Source organism: Cherax quadricarinatus, chromosome 57 (assembly GCF_038502225.1).
Source record: "Cherax quadricarinatus isolate ZL_2023a chromosome 57, ASM3850222v1, whole genome shotgun sequence".
Taxonomy (NCBI): Eukaryota; Metazoa; Arthropoda; class Malacostraca; order Decapoda; family Parastacidae; genus Cherax; species Cherax quadricarinatus.
Window position 1 is genome coordinate 1,973,222 of NC_091348.1, and position 22,213 is coordinate 1,995,434.

Below are 22,213 nucleotides of genomic sequence, written 5' to 3' on the forward strand. Positions count from 1 at the left end.
ATCACACAAAGAAACAATCACACAAAGAAAAATCATACAATCACACAAAGAAACAATCACACAAAGAAAAATCATACGATCACACAAAGAAACAATCATACAATCACACAAAGAAACAACCATACAATCACACAAAGAAAAATCATACAATCACACAAAGAAACAATCATACAATCACACAAAGAAACAATCATACAATCACACAAAGAAACAATCATACATTCACACAATCATACAATCACACAAAGAAACAATCACACGAAGTAACAATCACACACTGGTCTTAACTATAATAAATTAGGCTTGTTATGTCTCAGCAGAAGTTGCCTATTAAACCAAGATCAAACAATTATCTTCAATAAAACCAAAACTTTCGTTTATTTCAATAAATTCTCTTTAAAACCCGACAGTTAATAATTAAAAAAAACATTCCTTATTATGCATTAACAAAATAAAATAATTTATTAAAAAAATAAATAAATTAAGTCAGTTACCACTCAAAATGGCTGGCCAGGGCTGCCAACAGGATTTTACGAATCTAAATAATTAGATTCGTATTATATTTTTATAATATTGAAACTATGTAATGTTGGTATTGTTTTTTGGTCAGTTTGATTTTTATTTAACAATAAGTAGGAAAATATTTATTAAATAAGTGGAATTTATATATATTATTTTAATTCTTAACTGTGAAGATTTTTTTTTGTTGGTAAGTCACCCTTTCAATATAATAATAATAATAGTAATCAGTAATAATAACGATGATAACGACAATAATTTTTACATAAATACACTGTTGTATAATCGTGGCAGGAGAGTGGTTGAGCCTCAGCTCCTGGTCCCTGCTAGACCATTCCTAGGCTAAAATACTTCCTAACATTTTTAATTTGTGGTTGAACTCTAGCAGCAAGTTCCTCTGATTCAGCACTATGGTATTGAACGTCCGTGGAGGTGTACATGTGTACGTTCCACCGTGTGTGCGTGCGTCCGTGTACGTCTGTAACTGTACTCGCCTAATTGTGGTTGCAGGGGTCAAGACTCAGCTCCTGGACCCTCTTGTTACTGTGCTTGTTACCATGTGTGTCCGTGTACATCTGTAACTGTGCTTGTTACCATGTGCATCCGTGTTGGTGTGAGAACGTACATGTGTATAGGGGTGTTCCGTGTACGTGTGCATCCGTGTACCTCTGTAACTGTGTTACCGTGTATGTCCGTGTAGGTGTGAGAACGCACATGTGTATGGGGGCGTTCCCTGTACGTGTGCGTCCGTGTACCTCTGTAACTGTGTTACCGTGTATGTCCGTGTAGGTGTGAGAACGTACACGTGTTGGGGTGTTCCGTGTACGTGTGCGTCCGTGTGCTCCTTCCCGTGTGCATATGTGCATCCACGTACACACACGTCCATGTACGTGCATCTGCATCAACACACACGTTCCCATGTGCGTGAAACACCCTTATACATGTACATACGTGTGCACGGATGCACGTACAACTGTATTAATCCATAAAAAATCACAATAATTAACCCTTTGACTGTTTCAGGCCCCTTTCTGAAACTCATTCTATGTCCCTAAATTTTTGAAAAAAAAATTATTTTTTCTTATGAAATGATAGAGAATCTTTTCCCGATGGTAATGACACCAAAAGTTCGAAATTTGGTCGAAAACTCATGGAATTACGCTCCCGCGAAGTTAGCGGTCTCGGCAACATATGCATATCGGCGATTTCGCCGATTTTGAGCCCTATTTTCAGCCAATTCCGTTGTTCCAGTTGACCAAACTCATAGCTATTTCTTTAGAACTCCATTTTATCTATCAGCTGAGTACAAGAAACCTCCCATTTCCCAATTTGGACTACCCAATATTGTGGTCAGAAATTGGCAATTTGGCCAATTTCATGCAAACTAAAAAAGATGCCAATTTCAAAATAGGGTCCAGAATAAACAAGGTAGACATTCTTGGCACTGAAATAACATATCCTCTGTTCATTAGTCACATCTCTAGGCCCCTCTTGTATTATTATTGCTTTCTGTTTTGATTTTTTATTCATACAAAAAAATACAAAATTTACTGTTATGCAGACTACTGCATTATTGTAAAAATGATATAAATAATATCAATGCACTAGTGAAAGAATATTAGACTCCCCAGTTGACGTGTATTGGATATGTGGTGTGATTTGTTTACTCCTGAACATTGGTAAAAATCGAACATTTCCGCTACTTTGAGCTCAGTTTCAAGGTCGTTTTCATCGTCAAAGTAATAAAAAATCATCTCTATTTCTGTAATATGTGTTCCATTTTATCACCTAAGACCATGAAAACGCAAATACATTGATAAATACTATACGAAAATACACCTTAAAGTCGGCGTTTTAATCCAAAAAAACGCACTCTGTTCTGCAGGATTTTTTTTATGTGGTGCACACTGACCACAGACCCATTCTCTCACATGTGGGCCTACCAGCTTTCTTCCGCTTGATTTGAAGCCGCTAGTATTATTGAGTATATATACTTCTGAAACACTGGCTCGTAAGACGTATATATATGGCCAAAACAGTCAAAGGGTTAAAGAATTATCCGAATTACCTTAGAAAATAAGCCGTATTTATCATTTTTATAGAGAGGATTTTTCTTACATATTTGTGAAAAATGGCTTACTTTAGCTCATTTTTAGTGGTTTAACATGTTAATTAAGGTTAATTATAGGTTAAAAATGGGGTTTGAGGTGTGATATATGGGTTAATGGGTTAAATAAGGAGTAAATACACCATTTGTGAAAAATAGCATATTTTAGCCTTTTTTGGGTAGTGTTTGGTAGTTGATTATGGTTAATTATGAGGTTAAAATAGGTTAAATGAGATGATATATGGGTTAAAATGGTTAAATAAGGTTAAAATATGTAATTATTACTTCATTTATGATGTTTTAACTGACTGTTGTTTATATTGGGCGTGCACAAAGTAGTCCCTCACATTGCCTTAATTACCTCATTAAATACGCAAATCACCTGATTTTTGGGGTGACCCATGGGTAGAATTACCACTCATCAGGGTATATAGGGCACAAAAGGGTCAATAGGACACCCACAGGGGTCAAAAAATGGGAAACAAGAAGGTGATAGTTGGCGGAGGGATACACAAGATGGCGGCAGTTGTAAAGTGGCGCCGACAACGGAGAGTTGTTCCGTCTCGCAATGCTCATATTTTGACCCCTTGGCGGCCGTCCTCTCGCCATAACGTCCCTCTGGAGACACCTTTGGGTTGCTAGGATGACGCGTCCCACCGGACACCTGAGATAAAGGCACTTGGGGTTAATTAAAGGCGCCGCTGCTCCAGGTAAACTTTTGTTTTGGGTGGGATGGGCTGGGCCGCCTACACTGGTTTATTTTACTGGTTTATCTACCTTATTCTGGGTTTATGAGCGTCATTTGTGGGTTTGTTGGCATCCTGGTGGCTGGGGTTAAACCCACCGGGGGTTATTGATGTGTCGTTGCTTTATTTTACTGGTTTATTAACCTTATTCTGGGTTTGTAAGCCTCGTTTGTGGGTTTGTTGGCATCCTGGTGGCTTTGGTTAAACCCCCCGGGGGTTATTGATGAGTGTCGTTGCTTTATTTTACTGGTTTATTTTACTGGTTTAGTCACCCGTCTTGTGGGTTTATTTCCCCTGTTAGTGGGTTTATTATGATCTTGGTGGATGGGGTTAAACCCCCCGGGGGGGGTTTAAGAAGCGTCGCTATCTAAAATGAATTTTTGGGGATTTCGTACACTGGTTTGTTATACTGGTTTATCATCCTTATTCTGGGTTTATTAGCCTTATTTGGGGGTTTATTGCCATTAACCCTTTCAGGGTCCAAGGCCCAAATCTGGAGTCACGCACCAGTGTCCAAGAATTTAAAAAAAAAAAATTTTTTTTCTTAAGAAATCGTAGAGAATCTTTTTGTGAAGGTAATAAAACAAAAAGTATGAAATTTGGTGGAAAATTGACGAAATTATGCTCGCGAATTTTGATGTGTCAGCGATATTTACGAATCGGCGATTTTGCTGACTTTGACTCCCATTTAAGGCCAATTACATTATTCCAATCAACCAAATTCTTAGCTATTTCACTAGTATTACTTCTATTCTATCGATTGAGCACAAGAAATCGCCAAGTCAACTGTTTCAACTACAAAATAATGTGATCGGAAATTGTTAATTTGGCCAATTTTACACAAAGTTCAAAATATTCCAATTTCAAAATAGGGTCCAGAATAAACAATGTAGGTATTCCTGGCACTAAACTAACATTTCCTCTGTTCATTAGTTATGTTTTGAGGCTTTACAAATAAATTCCATCTTGATTTTTTATTCACATAATGAATTTTTATTCACACCAAAAAATAGAAGATTTACTGTTATGCAGTACTGTAATAATTGTATAAATATCATCACCATATTTGTGAATGTATATTAGACCCACCAGCTGGCGTGTATTAGACGTGTGAGGTCGTTTGTTTACTCTTGAATATCGGCAAAAATTTAACATTTCCGCTACTTTGAGCTCAGTTTCAAGCCATTTCCAGTGCTAAAACCAATCAAAATCATCTCTATTTCTGTAATATGTCTTCCATTCTATCAAATGAGACCAAGAAATCGCAAATACAACTATAAAAAACATACGAAAAAACACTGCAAAGTTGCTGTTTTAATCGAAAACTCATGATTTCAGTTTTTTTCTCTCATTATACAGTGTGCTGCAGGATCTGTTTTATGTGGTGCACACATACCACATAGATGTATTCTCTCATATCTAGGCCCAAATGTACCACTCACAGTTTATCAGAGTGAGCTGAGCTCATGGCGTAGATCTACGGTTTGGACACTCACCGTAAAGCCGTAGATCTACGGGACGGACCCTGAAAGGGTTAAGCATCGCTGCTTAAAATGATTTATTTTGAATTGCTAACACCGATTTATTTTACTGGTTTATCACCCTTCTCGTGGGTTTATTCACCTTATTAATGGGTTTATTTCCCTCTTGGTAGCTGGGGTAACACCCCCTGGGGCAATTTAGAAGCATCTCTGCTTAAAATTGAATTTTTTGGATCTACAGTTTATTTAAATGGTTTTTCACCCTTCTCATGGGTTTATTCCCCCAATTAATGGGTTTATTCCCATCCAAGTAGCTGGGACAAACCCTGAGGGAAATTCAGAATCATCGCTAATGTGGAATTTTTTACGAATGGGCCGCCATTAATTATTAATTTTCTTGTATTTATTCCACCTGGGTTTATTTTTACCGTGACTGATGAAATAAACTCGTCTGGGGAAAATTGAGGCGTTGTTGCCTCCGTTGAGACTTTTGGGGGGCGAGTTTATTTTTTATTCCGAGTTTATTTTCTATTCCGAGTTTATTTTCTATTTATTCTGAGTATTTTCTGCTTATTCCGAGTTTATTTTCTATTCCGAGTTTATTTTCTATTCCGAGTTTATTTTCTATTTATTCCGAGTTTATTTTCTGCTCCGAGTTTATTTTCTATTCCGAGTTTATTTTCTATTTATTCCGAGTTTATTTTCTGTTTATTCCGAGTTTATTTTCTGCTCCGAGTTTATTTTCTATTCCGAGTTTATTTTCTATTCCGAGTTTATTTTCTATTTATTCCCATGCTTGATTGCACTTCCAAATTTTTCTCTTATCAAACTAACGGTGGATTTAAAACCCTCGTTAAACCCCCATAAATTACATACTTGCAAATTTTTTACTAGAATTTTGATGGGGGGAAACGTTAAAAATTCCTGGAATTTCCGGCGGTACATAAACCGGGAATAAACACTGGAAATGGGTAGAAATACAGAGGAATAAATTTATTCAGGATTAAAGTTTGTCAAACCTATTTTTAAAATATTTCTGCTTTATTTTTTGGGGGGTTTATGACTGGTGGCTGTCACCTGTCTGTCACTAGTTGCTGTCACCTGTCTGTCACTGATTACTGTCACCTGTCACTGGTTGCAGTCACCTGTTTGTCACTGGTTGCTGTCACCTGTCTGTCACTGATTACTGTCACCTGTCTGTCACTGGTTACTGTCACTGGTTGCTGTCATCTGTCACTGGTTGCTGTCACTTGTCTGTCACTGGTTACTGTCACCTGTCTGTCACTGGTTGCTGTCACCTGTTTGTCACTGGTTACTGTCACCTGTCAGTCACTGGTTGCTGTCACCTGTCTGTCACTAGTTGCTGTCACCTGTTTGTCACTGGTTACTGTCACCTGTCAGTCACTGGTTGCTGTCACCTGTCACTGGTTACTGTCACCTGTCTGTCACTGGTTACTGTCACCTGTCACTGGTTACTGTCGCCTGTCTGTCACTCGTTACTGTCACCTGTCTGTCACTGGTTGCTGTCACCTGTCTGTCACTGGTTGCTGTCACCTGCCTGTCACTGGTTACTGTCACATGTCTGTCACAGGTTACTGTCACCTGTCTGTCACTGGTTGCTGTCACCTGTCTGTCACTGGTTGCTGTCACCTGCCTGTCACTGGTTACTGTCACCTGTCTGTCACTGGTTACTGTCACCTGTCTGTCACTGGTGGCTGTCACCTGTCTGTCACTGGTTACTGTCACTGGTTACTGTCACCTGTCTGTCACTGGTTACTGTCACCTGTCTCACTGGTTACTGTCACCTGTCTGTCAGTGGTTACTGTCATTTGTCACTGGTTACTGTCGTCTGTCTGTCACTGGTTACTGCCACCTGTCACTGGTTACTGTCACCTGTCTGTCGCTGGTTACTGTCACCTGTCTGTCGCTGGTTACTGTCACCTGTCTGTCACTGGTTACTGTCATCTGTCACTGGTTACTGTCACCTGTCTGTCACTGGTTACTGTCACCTGTCAGTCACTGGTTGCTGCCACCTGTCTGCCACTGGTTTCTGTCACCTGTCACTGGTTCCTGCCACCTGTCTGTCACTGGTTCCTGCCACCTGTCACTGGTGGCTGTCACCTGTCTGTCGCTTGTTGCTGTGACCTGTCTGTTACTGGTTACTCTCATCTGTCACCTGTCTGTCACTGGTTGCTGTCACCTGTCTGTCACTGGTTGCTGTCACCTGTCACTGGTTACTGTCACCTGTCTGTCACTGGTTACTGTCACCTTTCTGTCTGGTTACTGTCGCCTGTCTGTCACTCGTTACTGTCACCTGTCTGTCACTGGTTGCTGCCACCTGTCTGCCACTGGTTGCTGTCACCTGTCAGTCACTGGTTGCTGCCACCTGTCTGCCATTGGTTGCTGTCACCTGTCTGTCACTGGTTACTGTCACCTGTCACTGATTCCTGCCACCTGTCTATCACTGGTTGCTGTCACCTGTCTGTCACTGGTTGCTGTCACCTGTCTGTCACTGGTTGCTCTCACTTGTCTGTCACTGGTTGCTGCCACCTGTCTGTTACTGGTTGCTGCTACCTGTCTGTCACTGGTTGCTGCCACCTGTCTGTCACTGGTGGCTGTCACGTGCCCGTCAGTCTGGTGGCTGTCACCTGCCCGTCAGTCTGGTGGCTGTCACGTGCCCGTCAGTCTGGTGGCTGTCACACATGTCAGACTACTGTTTACCTGTATATTGTCTTTTGATTTAGCTACTCTCTCTCACTTGTCTGTCAATCTGCCTGCTGTGTGTATGCCATTGATCAATCAATGTGGCTGCTGTCTGCATGCTGCTGAGCAATCAGTCTGGCTGCTGTCTGCATGTTGCCTGTCTGTCTGGTTACTTTGTCCCTGTCTGTTTCTGGCTGCTATACGTGTCAGTAACTTTAGGTACAGGTACACATAAGTGCATTGATGATGGTGCATAGTATTATTATTTTTATTTTTATTATCACACTGGCCTATTCCCACCAAGGCAGGGTGGCCCGAAAAAGAAAAACTTTCACCATCATTCACTCCATCACTGTCTTGCCAGAAGGGTGCTTTACACTACAGTTTTTAAACTGCAACATTAACACCCCTCCTTCAGAGTGCAGGCACTGTACTTCCCATCTCCAGGACTCAAGTCCGGCCTGCCGGTTTCCCTGAACCCCTTCATAAATGTTACTTTGCTCACACTCCAACAGCACGTCAAGTATTAAAAACCATTTGTCTCCATTCACTCCTATCAAACACGCTCACGCATGCCTGCTGGAAGTCCAAGCCCCTCGCACACAAAACCTCCTTTACCCCCTCCCACCAACCTTTCCTAGGCCGACCCCTACCCCGCCTTCCTTCCACTACAGACTGATACACTCTTGAAGTCACTCTGTTTCGCTCCATTCTCTCTACATGTCCGAACCACCTCAACAACCCTTCTTCAGCCCTCTGGACAACAGTTTTGGTAATCCTGCACCTCCTCCTAACGTCCAAACTACGAATTCTCTGCATTTTATTCACACCACACATTGCCCTCAGACATGACATCTCCACTGCCTCCAGCCTTCTCCTCGCTGCAACATTCATCACCCATGCTTCACACCCATATAAGAGCGTTGGTAAAACTATACTCTCATACATTCCCCTCTTTGCCTCCAAGGACAAAGTTCTTTGTCTCCACAGACTCCTAAGTGCACCGCTCACCCTTTTCCCCTCATCAATTCTATGATTCACCTCATCTTTCATAGACCCATCTGCTGACACGTCCACTCCCAAATATCTGAATACATTCACCTCCTCCATACTCTCTCCCTCCAATCTGATATCCAATCTTTCATCACCTAATCTTTTTGTTATCCTCATAACCTTACTCTTTCCTGTATTCACTTTTAATTTTCTTCTTTTGCACACCCTACCAAATTCATCCACCAATCTCTGCAACTTCTCTTCAGAATCTCCCAAGAGCACAGTGTCATCAGCAAAGAGCAACTGTGACAACTCCCACTTTATGTGCGATTCTTTATCTTTTAACTCAACACCTCTTGCCAAGACCCTCGCATTTACTTCTCTTACAACCCCATCTATAAATATTATATTAAACAACCACGGTGACATCACACATCCTTGTCTAAGGCCTACTTTTACTGGGAAATAATTTCCCTCTTTCCTACATACTCTAACTTGAGCCTCACTATCCTCATAAAAACTCTTCACTGCTTTCAGTAACCTACCTCCTACACCATACACCTGCAACATCTGCCACATTGCCCCCCTATCCACCCTGTCATACGCCTTTTCTAAATCCATAAATGCCACAAAGACCTCTTTAGCCTTATCTAAATACTGTTCACTTATATGTTTCACTGTAAACACCTGGTCCACACACCCCCTACCTTTCCTAAAGCCTCCTTGTTCATCTGCTATCCTATTCTCAGTCTTACTCTTAATTCTTTCAATAATAACTCTACCATACACTTTACCAGGTATACTCAACAGACTTATCCCCCTATAATTTTTGCACTCTCTTTTGTCCCCTTTGCCTTTATACAAAGGAACTATGCATGCTCTCTGCCAATCCCTAGGTACCTTACCCTCTTCCATACATTTATTAAATAATTGCACCAACCACTCCAAAACTATATCCCCACCTGCTTTTAACATTTCTATCTTTATCCCATCAATCCCAGCTGCCTTACCCCCTTTCATTTTACCTTCTGCCTCACGAACTTCCCCCACACTCACAACTGGCTCTTCCTCACTTCTACAAGATGTTATTCCTCCTTGCCCTATACACGAAATCACAGCTTCCCTATCTTCATCGACATTTAACAATTCCTCAAAATATTCCCTCCATCTTCCCAATACCTCTAACTCTCCATTTAATAAATCTCCTCTCCTATTTTTAACTGACAAATCCATTTGTTCTCTAGGCTTCCTTAACTTGTTAATCTCACTCCAAAACTTTTTCTTATTTTCAACAAAATTTGTTGATAACATTTCACCCACTCTCTCATTTGCTCTCTTTTTACATTGCTTCACCACTCTCTTACCCTCTCTCTTTTTCTCCATATACTCTTCCCTCCTTGCATCACTTCTACTTTGTAAAAACTTCTCGTATGCTATCTTTTTCTCCCTTACTACTCTCTTTACATCATCATTCCACCAATCGCTCCTCTTGCCTCCCTCACCCACTTTCCTGTAACCACAAACTTCTGCTGAACACTCTAACACTACATTTTTAAACCTACCCCATACCTCTTCGATCCCATTTCCTATGCTCTCATTAGCCCATCTATCCTCCAATAGCTGTTTATATCTTACCCTAACTGCCTCCTCTTTTAGTTTATAAACCTTCACCTCTCTCTTCCCTGATGCTTCTATTCTCCTTGTATCCCATCTACCTTTTACTCTCAGTGTAGCTACAACTAGAAAGTGATCTGATATATCTGTGGCCCCTCTATAAACATGTACATCCTGAAGTCTACTCAACAGTCTTTTATCTACCAATACATAATCCAACAAACTACTGTCATTTCGCCCTACATCATATCTTGTATACTTATTTATCCTCTTTTTCTTAAAATATGCATTACCTATAACTAAACCCCTTTCTATACAAAGTTCAATCAAAGGGCTTCCATTATCATTTACACCTGGCACCCCAAACTTACCTACCACACCCTCTCTAAAAGTTTCTCCTACTTTAGCATTCAGATCCCCTAACACAATGACTCTCTCACTTGGTTCAAAGGATTTATACATTCACTTAACATCTCCCAAAATCTCTCTCTCTCCTCTACATTCCTCTCTTCTCCAGGTGCATACACGCTTATTATAACCCACTTTTCGCATCCAACCTTTACTTTAATCCACATAATTCTTGAATTTACACATTCATATTCTCTTTTCTCCTTCCATATCTGATCCTTCAACATTACTGCTACCCCTTCCTTTGCTCTAACTCTCTCAGATACTCCAGATTTAATCCCATTTATTTCCCATCACCGAAACTCCCCTACCCCCTTCAGCTTTGTTTCGCTTAGGGCCAGGACATCCAACTTCTTTTCATTCATAACATCAGCAATCATCTGTTTCTTGTCATCCACACTACATCCACGCACATTCAAGCATCCCAGTTTTATAAAATTTTTCTTCTTCTCTTTTTTAGTAAATGTCTACAGGAGAAGGGGTTACTAGCCCATTTCTCCCGGCACTTTAGTCGCCTCATATGACACGCATGGCTTACGGAGGAAAGATTCTTTTCCACTTCCCCATGGACAATAGAAGAAATAAGGAAGAACAAGAGCTATTTAGAAAAAGGAGAAAAACCTAGATGTATGTGTATATATATGCATTCATCGTAAGTTATATGTATTAATATAAATAAGTAAAGTAACTACAGTCACTGAAAATGTAAAAAAAAAAAAAAAATAGTGTAAATAAATACCAGTATTGAAAAATAAATGAATACAAGTTTATTGTACGTATTAATAAATGTACAGTACAGAATGTGCATTGCTATTGAACTATCATAAAGTCGAAATATCATAAGTCAAACCATCATAAAGCGAGGAACATGTGTATTATATTGTATCAGGTTCGAGATACTGTACAGTGGACCCCCGCATAACGATAGTAATCCGTTCCTGAGAGCTCATTGTTATGCGAAATTATCGTTATGCGAATGAATTTTCCCCATAAGAAATAATGGAAATCAAATTAATCCGTGCAAGACACCCAAAAGTATATAAAAAAAAATTTTACCACGTGAAATATACATTTTCCTACACACAAAGAGAAGGATACATGCACAATGCACAATAGTAGAGTAGTACATGCACAATGTATATTGTCCATGTACTACTCTTCTAAATGAAGAATAAATGACACTTACCTTTATTGAAGATGCAGCAATGACTGATGAGACACTGTGTCCTGGGAGTGCCTTTTCCTCCTGAGTACTGTAGGTCCTGTTTGGCATTTTCTTCCAGAACAGGCCTTATCACACTCTGTATGCCACTACAATTCTTAAATCTCTCAAACCAACCTTTGCTGGCTTTAAATTCACCAATATGAGCACTAGTTCCAGGCATTTTTCCCTGTTCACCTGAGTGTTAGTCGACTGGTGTGGGTTGCATCCTGGGAGACAAGATTAAGGACCCCAATGGAAATAAGTTAGACAGTCTTCGATGACACTGACTTTTTTGGGTTATCCTGGGTGGCTAACCCTCTGGGGTTAATTGTTTCTTGGTATTCTAAATAAGCCACACCAACAACGGTGCTGCAGCTGACAGTGCTACAGCTACAGCAGCATCAGCTGACAGTGCTACAGCAGCAGCTGACTGCTACAGCAGCAGCAGACGGTGCTACAGCAGCAGCAGACGGTACTACAGCAGCAGCAGCAGCTGACAGTGCTACAGCAGCAGCAGCAGCTGACAGTGCAGCAGCAGCTGACAGTGCTACAGCAGCAGCAGCAGCAGCAGCTGACAGTGCTACAGCAGCAGCTGACAGTGCTACAGCAGCAGCAGACGGTACTACAGCAGCAGCAGCAGCTGACGGTGCTACAGCAGCAGCAGCAGCTGACGGTGCTACAGCAGCAGCAGCATCAGCAGTTGACCATGGTACCACAGTATTTCGATAATATTTCTCACTCTTTTTACCACAGGGTTGGCACTAGAAGCTTTCTTGGGGCCCATGGTCACTTATTTTGCAGATAAAATCACCAAAAATGCTGTAATAATACGAAATGTTCTGATTGTATGCTTGGATGTTACCGCGGAGGCTGGCTTGTAAACAATGCCACCGGCGAAACATGTGAGGCTGGCTCAGGCCTCACATAGACGCGTCTCGGACGAATAGCGTTGAGCGAGTTTTTTAGCGGTATGCGAGGCAAAATTTTAGTGATAAAATGTATCGCTATGCGGATTTAACGTTATGTGATGCCAACGGTATGTGGGGGTCCACTGTACTACAACATTTAAAGTGACCTGTAGCGATAAAATGTATATACAGTACATTCATTACTTACCTTAAAATATTTGTAGTCTTAATGTAGGGTGAGAGGTGAATAGTATTTATTTGTAGAAAGTCAGGTGTTGGAAGTATAGTAGCCTGCCTGGCCACCCCACCTACTACGACATTTAACCCTTCGAGGGTCGGTCACATACAAGTATGTCATGGCAGCCAGGGTCGGTCACATACTTGTATGCCTAAATTCTAGTGCCTTCACATCTGGTGGAAGAAAGCTGGCAGGCCTACATATGAAAGAATGGGTCTGTGTGGTCAGTTTGCCCAGCATGTAAAAAATCCTGAAGCACGCAATGCATAATGAGAGAAAAAAAACTCCGACCGTGTTTTTGGTTCAAAACAGAGACTTTCTAGTGTACTATTTTTGTATGGTATTTATGGTTGCATTCTCATTTTCTTGGTCTCATTTGATAGAATGGAAGACATACTACAGAAATATATGACAGTGATCGATTTTTGCCAATGTTCAAGAGTAAACAAATCACTCCAAGCGTCCAATACACATCAACTGGTGAGTCTAATATTCTTTCACAAGTGCGCTGATATCGTTTATACCATTTTTGCAATGTGAGAATAAAAGCTCAAAATGGAAAGCAAAAGTAATGTAAGAGGGGCCTAGAGATGTGACTAATGAACAGATAAAATGTTATTTTAGTGCCATGAATGTCTGTCTTGTTTATTCTGGACCCTATTTTGAAATTTGTGTGAAATTACCCAAATTGCCAATTACTGACCACTTTATTGAGTAGTAGAAATCAGTAAATGGGCAGTTTCTTGTACTCACTTGATAGAGCAATGGAGTTCTAGCAAAATAGCTATGATTTTAGTTGACTGCAACATTGGAATTGGCCAAAAATAGGGCTTAAATTGGGCGAAATTGCCAATGCGTACATATCGTCAAGACCGCTAACTTCACGAGAGCATAATTCCGTAAGTTTTCCATCAGATTTCATACTTTTGGTGTTATGATCGGGAAAAAGATTCTCTATCATTTCATAAGAAATTTTTTTTTTGTTTTTTTTTTTCGAAAAATTTTCGACTCTGAGAACGAGTTTGGGAGAGGGCCTCTTGACCCTCAAAAAGTTAAAGTGCCCTAGAGTGATAAAAGCATATACAGTACATTCATTACTTACCTTAAAGTATTTGTAGTCTTAATGTAGGATGAGAGATGAGTAAATGACGTAAAACAAATAAACGAGAGAAAATGAGAGAGGAAAGAGACTTGTAGTATGTAAACAAACACATTTGGTTTTTGTTCATACACGTTCATCTACATCTAACATCTCATATTTATGTTAATTTATTGTACTGTGGGGTGTATTTGCCATGTTTTTATGTAGTGTGTTTATTACATAATTTTGGAAAAAATATCATAGATGGATTAATGGAAATGTTTATATTAATGTAATATATGACATTTAATGCTCCTCAGAGTGATTATTATTGTGTATTATTATTATTATCATTATTAATATGGCATTCTCAAGACTAATAAGATACACTTAGTGATTTTAATGTGTACCTGCTCACCAACACAGTGTGTAAGTTTATTTAGGTACAGGTATACATAAGTATAATTATCAGAGTACAGTGGAACCTCAAAAATCGAACGTATCACATATCGAACGTTTCGAAAATAGGACCATTTTTTCGGACAAACTGTGTCCCTATTATCGAACGTGCCCCTATTTTCAGACCGCCAGGTACGGGACCTGTCTGCCACTCGCTCTGTCCGCGTCCCCGCACAGTCACCATGAGCAGTCTAGCTTTGTTCATGCTTGAGTGAACACTAACCTGCGCGCTCATTCACACATTTTACGATTATTTCGTTGTGTTTAGTGCTTGTGGGACTGTGAAATAAGCTGTCATGGGTCCAAAGAAACTTGCTAGTGGTACCCCTGTGGTAAAGAAAGTGAGAAACACCATAGATGTGAAGAAGGAAAAAATACAGAAGTATGAGAGTGGTGTGAGACTTCTTGAGCTTGCCAGGATGTATGGGAAAAACAAGTCGACCATCGGTTCTTCCCTGTCAAAGAAAGAACAAATCAAGGAAGCTGATGTTGCAAAAGGTGTTAATATAGGGAGTGGATGAGGTGCCTTCTTCAAAGATTAAGGAGATTTGTGCCAAGTGGAATGTCCAAATGTTTGTGCAGAAGTACCACCCTGAGCAAGCTGAAACAAGCCATCTTTGCAACAAGTTCAGTGACAGAACCATGTCCCATTTTAGGGAAATGTTAAAGAGGCTCCAGAAACAGAGGACTGTGGACATTTTGTGAGACAGGGGTTCAGTGACTCTCAAGCTGGTCCTAGTGGCATTAAAAGACAGAGAAGGGAAGTAACCCCAGAGAGGGCTTTACCTGAAGTCCTCATGGAGGGGGATTCTCCTTCCAAACACTAACCCCAACTCCCTCTCTCCTCCTTGCTATCTTCCAGATGCCATCACCAATCTTCAGTAAAGGTAAGTAAAAATGTTATTTTATATGTATTACTATACATAATTAAAAACTATAGTATTTGTTGTATGTAAAAACTGTAATTAATCTCTATAAAATGTATTTTTTGTGTGAATATTTTTTGGGTTTCTGGAACGGATTAATTGTACAGTGGACCCCCGCATAACGATATTAATCTGTTCCTGAGAGCTCATTGTTATGCGAAATTATCGTTATGCGAATAAATTTTCCCCATAAGAAATAATGGAAATCAAATTAATCCGTGCAAGACACCCCAAAGTATGAAAAAAAAAAAATTTACCACATGAAATATTAATTTTAATACACACAAACTGAAAAAGACATGCACAGTTACATGACACTTACCTTTATTGAAGATCTGGTGATGATTGATGGGATGGGAGGAGGAGAGAGTCTTAGTGTTTAGAAGGGGAATCCCCTTCCATTAAGACTTGAGGTGTCAAGTCCTTTTCCGGGGTAACTTCCCTTCTTCTTTTAATGCCACTAGGACCAGCTTGAGAGTCACTGGACTTCTGTCGCACAACATATCTGTCCAAAGAGGCCTGTACCTCCCGTTCCTTCATGACTTTCCTAAAGTGGTTCACAACATTGTCAGTGTAATAGTCACCAGCAAGGCTTGCAATAGCTGTGTTAGGGTGATTGTCATCAAAAAAGGTTTGCACTTTAAGCCACATTGCACACATTTCCTTAATCTTTGAAGTAGGCAACTTCTTCAATTTCTCTCTCCCCTCCTCCGAAGCAGTTTCGTCAGGTGTGGCCTCATGCTGATGAAGATGATCTAGCAGCTCATCAGTGGTTAGTTCTTCATTGTCCTCCTCCATCAACTCTTCCACATCATCCCCACTAGCCTCCAGCCCCAAGGACTTTCCCAATGCCACAATGGATTCCTCAACTGGCATAGGATTCCCAGGGTTAGTCTCAAACCCTTCAAAATCCCTTTGGTCTACACATTCTGGACACAGTTTCTTCCAAGCAGAGTTCAAGGTTCTCTTAGTCACTCCCTCCCAAGCCTTACCTATAAGGTTTACACAATTGAGGATATTAAAGTGCTCTCTCCAAAACTCTCTTAGAGTCAGTTGAGTTTCTGAGGTCACTACAAAGCACCTTTCAAACAGAGCTTTTGTGTACAGTTTTTTGAAGTTTGCAATAACCTGCTGGTCCATGGGCTGCAGGAGAGGAGTGGCATTAGGAGGCAAAAACTTCACCTTAATGAAGCTCATGTCTCCACAAAGTCGCTCTGCCACGTCTGTAGGATGACCAGGGGCATTGTCTAACACCAGGAGGCACTTAAGGTCTAATTTCTTCTCAGTTAGGTAATTTTTCACATTGGGGGCAAATGCTTGGTGTAACCAGTCATAGAAAAAGTCCCTAGTGACCCATGCCTTACTGTTTGCCCTCCACAGCACACACAAATTAGCCTTGAGGATATTCTTTTGCCTGAACGCTCTGGGAGTTTCAGAGTGATACACTAATAAAGGCTTCACTTTGCAGTCACCACTAGCATTAGAACTCATGAGAAGAGTAAGCCTGTCTTTCATAGGCTTATGTCCTGGGAGTGCCTTTTCCTCCTGAGTAATGTAGGTCTTGCTTGGCATTTTCTTCCAAAACAGGCCTGTTTCATCACAATTAAACACTTGTTCAGGTTTCAGTCCTTCACTGTTTATGTACTCCTTGAATTCCTGCACATATTTTTCAGCTGCTTTGTGGTCCGAACTGGCAGCCTCACCATGCCTTATCACACTATGTATGCCAGTACGCTTCTTAAATTTCTCAAAGCAACCTTTGCTGGCCTTAAATTCACTCACATCATCACTTGTTGCAGGCATTTTTTTAATTAAATCCTCATGCAACTTCCTAGCCTTTTCACTTATGATCACTTGAGAGATGCTATCTCCTGCTATCTGTTTTTCATTTATCCACACCAATAAGAGTCTCTCAACATCTTCTATCACTTGCGATCTCTGTTTCGAAAACACAGTTGAACCTTTGGCAAGAACAGCTTCCTTGATTGCCGTTTTCTTGGACACAATAGTAGCGATGGTTGATTGGGGTTTACTATACAACCTGGCCAGCTCGGAGACACGCACTTCACTTTCATACTTAGCAATGATCTCTTTCTTCATCTCTATAGTAATTCTCACCCTTATTCCTGTAGGGTTGGCACTAGAAGCTTTCTTGGGGCCCATGGTCACTTACTTTGCAGATAAAATCACCAAAAACACTGTAATAATACGAAATGTTCCAATTGTATGCTTGGATGTTACCGCGGAGGCTGGCTGGTAAACAATGCCACCGGCGGAACATGTGAGGCTGGCTCAGGCCGCACATTAGACGCGTCTCGGACGAATAGCGTTGAGTGGATTTTTTAGCTGTATGCGAGGCAAAATCTTAGCGATAAAATGTATCGGTATGCGGATTTAACGTTATGTGATGCCAACGGTATGCGGGGGTCCACTGTATTTCCATTATTTTTTATGGGAAGTATTGCTTCGAATTTCAGACTTTTCAAATTTAGAACTAGCTCCTGGAACGGATTAAGTTTGATTTTTGAGGTTCCACTGTATATACAGTAGACCGTCATTTAGCACAAGTTTATTTGGCACAATTTGGGTATAGCACGATTGAAGAATTGCGGCACAATTTTATGTAACATGTCGTATGATGAATTTAACACAGTTCAGTTTACGGGAAGGAAAAAAAACTTCTCTTTTTCTCAAGCGGCCACCTGGTTGTGGTTCAGTGGGGGAGACCTCCCTCTGTCTCCAGCCACTCTCCCAACACCTCCCCACCATCCTAGCATTCATACTTCATACGTGTCGAGTCCAACTTTTCTGCTACAAGCTTGTGATTGTGAAATGTGTTTTGATCTTTTAATTGCTATATCTTGTATCTGCCAAGCAATCATGAAACCCAGAAGGCATACCAGTGCTGCTCAAAGTGGCAAGAAAAGGTGTAAGCATTTAATTAAGTACAGTATTAGAATTAACGAAGGAAACAAAGATATTAGACAAAACATCCTGTTGCCATAATGAAGTGTTACTTTGTACACATAAAAAGATGTAAACATATTTTTGTGTGACTGACTGACTTACTGAATGACTGACTGACTTACTGAATGATTTGACTGAAGAACTTGACTGACTTATTGAATGACTTGACTGAATTACTGAATGACTTGACTGAATTACTGAATGACTTGACTGAATTACTGAATGACTTGACTGACTTACTGAATCACTGGGAGGGCTTGAAGTTGCTGAACCTGTACTCCCTGGAATGCAGGCGGGAGAGATACATGATTATGTACACCCGGAAAATCCCAGAGGGACTAGTACTGAACTTGCACACGAAAATCATTCACTACGAAAGCAAAAGAATTGGCAGATGATGCAACATCCCCCCAATGAAAAGCAGGGATGTCACTAGCACGTTAAGAGACTACACAATAAGTGTCAGGGACCCAAGACTGTTCAGCTGCCTCCCAGCATACATAAGGGGAATTACCAATAGACCCCTGGCTGTCTTCAAGCAGGCACTGGACAAGCACATAAAGTCGGTACCTGACCAGCTGGACTGTGGCTCGTATGTTGGATTGCATGCAACCAGCAGTAACAGCCTGGTTGATCAGGCTCTGATCCACCATGAGGCCTGGTCACAGACCGGGCCGCAGGGGTGTTGACCCCCGGAACTTTCTCCAGGTAAACTTACTGAACAACTTGACTGACTTACTGAATGACTTGACTGACATACTGAACGACTTGACTGACTTATTGAACGACTTGCCTAACTTACTGAATCACTTGATTGACTTACTGAATCACTTGACTGACTTACTGAATCACTTGACTGACTTACTGAATCACTTGACTGACTGAATGACTTCAAGTTAGACACTCCAGTACAATCATCAACTTCAGTACCAGAACCTCTACCATCCATCTCAGCCCAGTAGGGCCACAGCATAACTCTCCACTCTTCACAATCATCCACAAACACCTGCACCCACAATTTAAGGTAAGAAATATTGTTATTTTTGTTACCCTTGCAGTCTTAAGCAGTAAAAACAACATAATACATCATAACAGTGAACTACAATTACATATTCACTTTTATTTTTGTAAGATGTGGAGACCTAAAATTTTTTTCTATTCCTACTAACATTTGGGGCCTGAGAGACCAATACTGTATATAATGTATATATATATAATCTCACTGTATTGAACACAATAACCGCACTAAAGTTATTATCATATTATTGTTTACCACTGTTGTTTATTACAATAAACATGCACAAATCTTGTATAATACTAATGTTCTATCATATATTTACATATTTACAATCACTGGACATGGTTTTAGAACTGCTGGAGCTTGTGGAACTCCTTGAAACAAGGCACCATGCACAGAGGCACCTTACATTCCTCACACATAAACCGAGTGTCTTTGCGTCTTTGTTGCCATCGTTTTGTTTGTGCACAGACGATGCATCTCTTCTGAGCAAATTTCTTCTGAGTTGAAGGAAGTTGTATTATGAAATGATCACCTTCCCTCCTCAAACGCTTGGGTATATCCTGAGTAATTCGAGGACCGTGTTGTATAGCAGGTGTTCTTACCTGGTACTTCATTATGAGTTGTCTGACAACAGACAAACAAAATTCACCATACGGTGGTCTGTTGCCAGTCTTTATTTGGTACATATTATATGCATTGAGCATTGAAATGTCCATGAGATGGAAGAAAAGTTTCATGTACCACTTGTAACTCTTACGAACACAGTCAACAAAACCAATCTGCATGTCACATTTGTCAACCAAGCGCATGTTTTGTGTATAATCAATCACTGTCACTGGTTTTCAAATACGTTCATTAGTCACTCGATCAACTTTGCCACTGTCTTGCATTTCATTACGGTGAATGGTTGTCAACAATGTGACATCTCGTTTGTCATGCCACCGTAATGCCATGATGTCATTGGCAGTAAACACCTGCACGTCATCACCACGAGCACCTGCGTTGAGCCTGGGCATATGTTTACGATTAGAACACACTGTGCCACACACATCTGTCTTGTTCACTCACATGAAATCACTGAGTAATGGGCTTGTGTACCAGTTATCGGTATATAATGTATGCCCCTTGCCAAGATAAGGTGCCATCATGTTTCTCACTACGTCACCTGAGATACCCAATAACATCTTGGTATCTTTCAATGTTTTACTACCCGTGTATACAACAATATCCAACACCAGGCCACTGTCACAATCACAGAGTACAAACAGTTTTATACCAAAGCGTTTCCTCTTGCTCGGTATATACTCGGTATATACCTTTGAACAAAATCAAAGACTCGTCAATTACAAGATTCTTGAATGGGTAAAAGTATATGCTGAACTTTTGTTTGAGATACATGAAAACATTTCTAATCTTGTATAACCTGTCACTTCTGTCAGGCCTGGTTTTGTCAGAGAAGTGCAACATACGTAAGAGTAAGATAAACCTGCAACAGTCGTCTCTTTCCACCTGTGTAGTCTTGACTGTGGTGATAAGATCGTATTTGCCATGGTGTACTCAAAATACTTATTACTTTCCCTGACAATAATTTCCATCAATGGCTGGTCAAAGAATAATTCAAAGAATTCCAGTTCATTGGCCGTGGTTCCAAGGGGACAAGAAGGTAGAATTCCACTTTGAGAGTCATCAAAGTGGTGAGGCTTGGGAACAAAATTGGGATTTTGCTGCCAATCCCACATACGGTTTGCTGGTGGTTGTGGTTGTGGTGGGCTGGTGGCTGGCGCTCCGCTTTGTCCTTGAACTGACGAGTCAGCAGCGTGGGTCCCAGCATGGCCTGGTGAGTCACGCATGGCGGTGCCACTACCATCACCACTAACACCATCCACTGATGCCTGTGGTCTATCCATGCCAAGTGTAGCCACATTATCCTCACTATCACTACCTAAAACTGGTGTTGGGCCACGGGATGTACTCCGGGATGTACTCCGTCCCCTGGGCACAGCATAGGGTACACTACCCAAGCGCATGCGGCGGCAAACATACCGACGCTTCACTGGTGAATATGATTCCTCACTATCACTACTCAAATGATCGTCGAGCGCAATAAAATCACAGTCCACGTCACTATCATCATCATTACTGAAGTCAGAGGCCTGGCCACGCGAAAATATTAGTTTTCTCTTGTGATGAGGAACAACCGACCGTGAGTCACGAGTGCCCACACCAGAGGTAGAAGGTTGAGGATCGTCAGGGTTTTCTGCACTATTATCGATATCCTGGTCATTCTTTTCGGTCACTAACTGATCAAAGCTGTAGAATTCGTCTTCATTTCCACTTCCATCAGTGTCAGAACTATCAGATAGGAAGAGGAGAGTCCCAATTTTCCGGGGAGTGAGAGCTGACTTGCGACGAGGCATAGTGAACAAGGGTAACTGAGCCGGCATTCCCACAATGCTATGCAGGCGCCTAGATTTTTTGTTTATGGCACACACCCACCACGCAGACCCGTTCTCTCACATGTAGGCCTATGAGCGTTTTCGCGCTAAATTTGATGGCGCTAGAATTTTGGCGTAGATCTACGGTTTGGACACTCAACGTGAAGCCGTAGATCTACGGGACGGACCCTGAAAGGGTTAAATGACGGTCTACTGTATAAAACATGAAATAACTTTAAAACACTTGAAATTCTGGAAAGTTTCCAGTCATAATGGATAGTGCTCACAGAGCTCACGAAGAATGTAAACAAACCGGGTGGGGTGCGGTGACTGTATTAGAAATGTCCATATTATTGGAACACCGTAAAGTGGGGCCCTACTGTACCAGCACCTGTGTATTAGT

The 22,213-nt window shown here is 41.0% G+C and overlaps 1 protein-coding gene across 9 annotated transcripts in view; it reads left to right on the plus strand.

Moving 5' to 3' along the window:
• Positions 1–22,213, plus strand: part of Mpc1 (mitochondrial pyruvate carrier) — a 248,397-nt gene that overhangs the window by 202,278 nt on the left and 23,906 nt on the right. The gene's annotated exons all lie outside the window — the stretch shown is intronic.